Below are 7,557 nucleotides of genomic sequence, written 5' to 3'. Positions count from 1 at the left end.
CGACGGGACATATCCAAGATGATATTCCTTGATGTATGCTTTTCGTATATGACATAGTGTTGATAGATGAAACTCAAGAAGGAGTAAATGTGAAGCTTAATCTTTGGCGGGAAGTGTTGGAATCTAAAGGTCTTCGCCTAAATAGGTTACAGATAGAGTATATCGAGTGTTAATTCAGTGGGAACGAATGTTTAAATGAGTTAGGGTGAAGATTGGAGATCAAGAAGTATTAAAGAACGAACATTTTCGCTATCTTGGATCTATCTTGCAAAAGAACGGAGAATTGGATGAAGACCTCAATCATAGAATACAAGCTGGATAGATGAAGTGGAAGAGTGTATCAGGTGTGTTGTGGCCGTCGTATGCCACTAAAACTCAAGGGAAAATTTTATAGGACGATAATAAGGCTAACAATGCTTATGACACCGAATGTTGGGGTGGTGAAACATCAATAAGTACACAAAATGAGTGTAGCAGAGATGAGAATGCTTCGTTGGATATGCAGGCACACGAGAAATGACAAGATTAGGAATGAAGATATCTAAGGAAAATTAGGAGTAGCTGAAATTGAAGGTAAGATGAGAGAAAATCGGTTAAGGTGGTTTGGACATGTGAAACGAAGACCTACAAATGCTTCGGTTAGAAGATGTGATTTCAAGACAGAGGCTCAAGATCAAATGAGTAGAGGAAGGCTTGGAAAGAGACTTTAAGAAAAGACTTGGACTACTTGAATCCAACAAAAGAAATGGCACAAAAACGAGCACAATGGCATTCTAGGATTTATATAGCCGACCCCACTTAGTGGATAAGGCTTTGTTGTTGTTGTATCGACAAATATATTGAGTATCAATATCGATATAGGTTACTTTCGATGGAATCATGGAATTTAAAATGAAACTTTAGGGATTGCCAAACATTGGTTTGGACAAAATATAAGAGTTTCTCCAATATTTAACAGATGTGTCAGTAATATCGACGATATCTGTCGATTTTAGCCTAAACTTACTTTCTCCGATATGAGGCGAAGTTTAGACTTCACCTTCATATCTTTCTCTGATTTTTTGGATAATTCATGAAAATATCAACTGTATCGAAGAAATTTTAAACACGGTTTCAAGTAAAATTTCCCTGCATTCTTCTAACAAACTAGCCTAATTCAAAGTTGCATATAAGTTTAAAGTTAAATTTACCTTTATCTACTGTAATTTTATCAAAATTATTACCTTAAGTGTAGTGTAATATATCCTTCTCAATAGCTTTTTATTCAGGCTGGGCATTGAAAAAAAAAACCGACTGAACTGCACTAGTGGCTTTGGTTTTATTTTATTTTATTTTATTTTATTTTAATTTTTTATAATTTTTGGTGGTTAAACCGAACAACACCGACCTTAATCGATTTGGCAAGCAGTTCCCAAAATTCTTAAGGATGCGGTTAACCGAACTATCCCGCATATATTTATTTTATTTTTTGGTCATAACTAATACGTGTGTAATATAAATAGTTAATTATTTACGAGTTACCATGTATCCACCACATGAAAACAAAACTTGATTAGTTTAAGAGTCGATTTTTCTTTTATTCAAAAAGCAAACAACAAAAAGGAAAGGCAACCTTAAGGTGCCTAAAAAGCTAAGGGGAATGGAATTATGAGAGGCATTTTAATGCCTTTTGTAATTATTAAATGCAGGGGACAGAGTTTACCTAAAACAAATGCAGAAGATATATTACCTAACTTAATGCCATCCGCCATTGATGATCTCCTTAGACTTAATGCCATGAATTCTCCTAAAATTAACAAACCACCATCAGCCTCAAACACCCCACCACCACCAGACTCAAACACTTTACCACCACCACATTCTCTACAAGCTGCCTATGACCAAAATTGCCTTTTGGCGCTACGTTCTGCTGGAGCATTCAATGAAATTGAATATGGAACTCGAAACATTAATGGGGTGAGCATTTCAGGTATTGTTCTTAAACCTCTTAACTCACCTTTTTCTTTGGATGGTCCAATTGGAGTTCTACCCCTCTACTTTGAATCATGTGACTACCTCGGTGAGTGAAGCATCTATTCCTGTGCATTGTCCCAATCATCATCATGTTGGTTATTGCACGACTTCCTCCGTGGAAACCATGACCAATGCAAAATCCAAAAGGGTCTATGACTAGTCCTCTCCAAGCTATACATAACATTAGGATCTCTAACAATTTGGGGAATCCATCCTTGTCGAATCACATGGGTAAGCCACATTCCTACTCCTTTACTGCCAGGAACTCCTTGCCTTGCAATAATAGCCCTCTGCAGCTGAGGTACTGCCAACCTAGTACTGAAGGGACACGTAAGGTAGTCACTCTACCCATCTCTATTGTCATTGAAGGGGCGAATGAGTGGGAGAATTGTTTACTTGGCTATTTTCCTGATAAAAAATTGCCTTTTATTGCGGTTAATACTATTGCCCATAAATTTTGGTGAAATGTTGGATTAATTGATGTTTCAGCTAATGACAAGGGTTTTTATTTTTTTAAATTCAACAATACTTTGGAGTCCTCTAATGGGCCCTAGCACTTTGTTGGCAAGCCCATTATTTTGCGCAAGTGGCAACCCAGGATGTTGCTTACCAAGGAAACCCATTCCAGAGTACCTATTTGGGTTAAGTTCTATAATATTCCCCTTGATTATTGGAGCTCTGAGGGTCATATCATTAGTGTAATTGGGAAACCACTCTTTGCCGACTTTTTAACGGAATAAAAAAAGAGAATTTCTTTTGCGAGAATTTGTGTGGAGCTTGATGCGAATGATGAGTTGATCAACTCATTTGATCTTAATATGTTGCCATTGGATAGTTTTGGTGATGCAAGTATTGTGGAAATTATAGTTGAGTATGAATGAAGGCCTAAAATTTGCTCCAATTGCAAGGTGTTTGGGCATTCAGATTCTTCGTGCCTGCACAATAGTTCCTTTACTTAACTAACTAAGGTAGTGGCTAAGGACTCTGTGAAAAATGCTCTGGCATTGGTTCCTGTCAGTACAGATTTATCTAATGGCATTACTCCCTAATTTCCTTTTGTTTCTTCTGGTCCTAATTTCGTTACAGAAAAGACTCATTCCATAGGAATTGAACTAGTCACTGAGTTGCATACTAGTATTTCTCCAACCTAAACCATTGGAATTGATATCCATCATCAGCATTCCCTTAACCCCAATAGCCCTATGTTACCCTCCACTGGGTTAGTTATCACTACCAGTAATGCTTTTCATGCGTTGGCTGAAGATGATGGTTTATTTGATCAAGAGTTTGCTAATACTGCAACCCCTGACGTATCTCTTTGGCCTAAAATACTAAAAGGGAAAAATATTGATGGGGTTCCTATGCCTAAAATTCAATCTTATGCCATGAAGTTGAAGATTAAGAAGCGTGGCAAAAATGGGAAATCTTCTAATGCCCAGGTGTCTTCTACCTCTCCATTTCTTAATGATTAATATTGCATGTTGGGATATTTGGGGCCTCAATTCTAGTCCTAAGCAATTTGAGGTCAAGAAGCTTATTTCTTGTCATAAGTTGGACTTGTTGTGCTTGGTTGAAACTAAAGTGAGAGATATTGATTTTTCTACTGTGACACAGTTTATGTTTGGTGATTGGACTTGTTGTGCTTGCTTGAAACCCAACTATTCTTAGAGTTTCTGTAATTTCCTCATCTGATTAGGTTATTCACTGCAAGATGAATATTGTAGATCTAAAATTGGACCTCTTTGCTTCTTTTGTTTATGGATCCAATGATGATATTGCTCGTATGGATCTCTGGTCTAATTTGGTTGCTTAATCCATAATGGTTGATGTGAAAATTAACTTGACACACAAATTAAACCCTATTGATGACAATTGTAGTATGATGCAAGTAGGGATCGTTCTAGACCGGGGATTAACTAGGGATGCCAATCAACAAATATAAGATTCAAAAAACACTAAACTAGACTCTATAAACTCAAAACTAACTTAAAACATTCAAAACAGCAAATAACAGTAAAAAAGACTCAATTCTAGACCTAACAAGTGATTTGGACGAAAATAGAACTTCAAAGACTCAAAAGACTTAAAGGAAATAAGTTTTGACTCTAAAAACAAGACTTAAAAGCAAGGGGTTTGGTTTTGACGAAATTGAACTTTTAAAACATAAACTTTGTAAACAAACTTAAAGACTCACGAAATTGATGAAATAGAATGGTGAAAGGCTAGTTAGAGGATTCCTTCTCCACATATGAAACATATGCATACGACTCGATTCCCAGTTATTCTTTCAACAAACCATGAGTGACAATGCCCCAAATTAACTAGATTGCACCAATTAATTCTCAGATTTCCCTAAATTCATTGAATTGAATGGAATACGCATTACAACCAAATTATTCTTATCAAGGACCCCAACTATGGAATACGCATGATAGAGACACATATCAAAGATCATTAAGTTCAATGGAAATCATAAGCATTGACGAGGCATTCATAACTATGGAAAACGCATGTTACTCTTGCCAAGGATTTACTTAACACAATCGTGACTAGCGACTTTTACTACTTATGAATATAAGTTAATAACGATTAGGTGAAATTCCCTTATACTCTAGCATCAAATTCATGCATGCGAACTAAGTGTCGACCCTCAATCAACATACATAAACATGTTATCAATCAAATAGATAAGTAAACCACATTCACGATTTATGAAATCATAACTGGAGGAAATCAAGTCATATAAAACATATGATCATGGCTTTGAATTCCCCTCTAACTATAAAGAAATTAGTTCCTCATGTTCGCAAATAAACAAAGATAAATAAATTTAAACATTGACATAAAGATAGAAAACACCTAGAAACGCTCCAAAAATCCAAGCTCCTTGAATGGCATGCACGGCTCCAAGAGTCTCCTTCCTTCTCCTTTGCAAACTCACGGCACAAGAGGGATATTTGGGTGAATGGTGTAGTGAAAATATGGTAGAGGGTGGTGACTAAATGGTGCAGCAAAGAATGGTATTTATAGGCTGAAATTCGCAGCCCCTATGTAGCAAAGGAAAAGGATTTAAAGACCTAATTTGTATAGGATAATAACGCACAATCCTTGAAGGAAAAGGCTAAGGCTTTTAGAAACCAAGGGGGAAAGGAATAATCAGGTTTCTAGAAGTTCTAGAAAGGTTTGGGGCGTCACTTTTGTAGGACAAGGGATAAGGCCTTCTAGAAAGGTTGTTTTGTGGCTGATTTCTAGAAAAACAAGGGATAAGGTGCAACACCTTTGTAGGAGTGGATAAGGGCTTCTAGAAACCTATTTTAATGTGTTTTAATCTGAAAATAAATCCCCTTTGCAACTGGAATTAAGTTAGGATAGGATTAGGATAGGATAAGATAAGGTAAGGTTGGATAAGATTTTGGATAATGTTCCTTCTTTTGAGCTGATTTCTTATCTTCCTTGACTTGGATTTATTTCTTCACTCTTTTCAGCACATTCCTAGCCTCTTGAACTTCAAATTCGTCCATCCATCTTGCTCCATTCATAAGCTATCCATTTGGTGCCCAAAATTGCCTCAAAATGCTCCAAATTGCACTTTCTTGCCAACTTTGTCATATGGACCTACAAACACACGAAAATAGCTTAAAACACTATAATAAACACAAACAAACTATGAAAATGCAAGAAAACAAGCTAACTAAGTCGCATAAATATGCTCCTATCAATGGTTTCTAATATTCCTTGGATTATTTTGGGAGACTTTAACGTGACTCGGTTTACAAATGAGGTTGTGGGGGGAGTGCAAGGGATATATTCTGCTATGAACGAGTTTGACTTGTTCATCAATAATGCCAATCTTGTTGATCTTGTTTTAACTGGTGTTCAGTTCACTTGGTGCAATAAGAGAGACAATGGGAGCATTGCTAAAAAGCTCGATAGAGTTATTGTTAATGAAAAGTGGCTCCTCCAATATCCTAATAGCTACCCTGAGTTCCTTCCTCTGGGCATTTTTTTATCATGCTTGTACTTTAGTTTGTCTAGGCCTTAATTCTAGGGTTCGACGTGTTCCTTTCAAGTTTTTTAACTTCCTTGCTGATCGGGAGACATTATATGTGCTGTTCAAGAATTTTTTTTTTTTCTTCTAGAAAGCTTCTCTAGGAGTTCAACACAACCATTATCACTTTAGTTCCCAAAGTCCCCAACCCATCTACCATGGGTGATTTCAGGCCTATTTCTTGTTGCAATACTATGTACAAGATCATATCCAAGGTTCTTGCTAATTGGCTCAAATCTATTCTTCCTCATATTATCAGCAAGTCCCAAACAACTTTTGTTCATGGTAGGAGGATCAGAGCCAATATTTGTTTAGTCCAATAGTTACTTAGAAACTATCACAGGGATAAGGGGTATCCTAGGTGTGCTCTCAAAGTTGATCTTATGAAAGCTTATGATATGGTTGAATGATACTTCATCCTTAGTGCCTTGGTGGCATTCAACTTCCTTCCTGTCATGATCAATTGGATCCATAGCTACATCTCGTCCCCCAAATTTTCCATTTCTGTGAATGGTGAATTGACGAGATTCTTTGCTAGTAATTATCTCTAATATAAATGCTAGCTCTTCTTTTAGATACCATTGACGATGTGAGGCAGTCTAGTTTGCTCATATTTGTTTTATTGATGACCTCTTTAGTTTTGTGGAAGGGATTATCATTCAACTAAGATCTTGAATGACTCTTTATGCAGCTTTAATTTTTTGTCTGGTCTTAAGGCAAACCCAACTAAAAGCTCCATTTTTCTTGTGGGTGTGGATGAAGATGAGCATTCTAGAATTATGTTTCTTTTCAATTTTTCCATAGGAATGTTGCCTATTCGTTACCTTGGTGTGCCTCTCATTTCAACAAAGCTTAATTTGCATGATTGCTCCATTCTTATCAAGCGCGTTGAGGCTAAAAGTAGAGCTTGGGAGAACAAGGTCCTCCCTTTTGCCGATCGTTTACAACTTGTTCAATCTATTCTCTGTAGTATGCAAGTTTTTTGGGCATCACACCTCATGCTCCCTAAGAAAATTCTTTGCGATATTGAGCAAAGGGTCCGAAAATTCTTATGGTCTGGTAAGCTTTCTGGTCATTGTGTTGCTAAAGTTGCTTGGGATGATGTGTGTCTTCCTAAATATGAAGGAGGACTTGGGATTAAAAAATTGATTGGCTGGAATAAAGCGCTTATGGTTAGACATATCTGGAACTTGCTCACCGATGAAGACAATATATGGCCTATCTATCTTTTAAGAAATCTGAACGTTTGGCATATTAAGATCCCCCAAAACTGCTCATGGAATTGGAGGAAGCTTCTCCGATTGAGAGATTTTGTTCGGCTCTTCTTCTTCCAAAAAATTGGAGACAGTAAGGGAACATCTCTTTGGTATGATAATTGGCATCCTTTAAGTCCTCTTGTTATCAATTGGGGTTGCCATATCATTGCTGAGTCCAGGCTTCCAAAAACTGCTTTGGTTTGCAATATTTGGAATGGTTCTAATTGGTGCTGGCCTAAT

This window comes from Malus sylvestris, chromosome 15, assembly GCF_916048215.2.
Source record: "Malus sylvestris chromosome 15, drMalSylv7.2, whole genome shotgun sequence".
NCBI lineage: Eukaryota > Viridiplantae > Streptophyta > Magnoliopsida > Rosales > Rosaceae > Malus > Malus sylvestris.
This window is presented reverse-complemented; position numbering follows the sequence as displayed.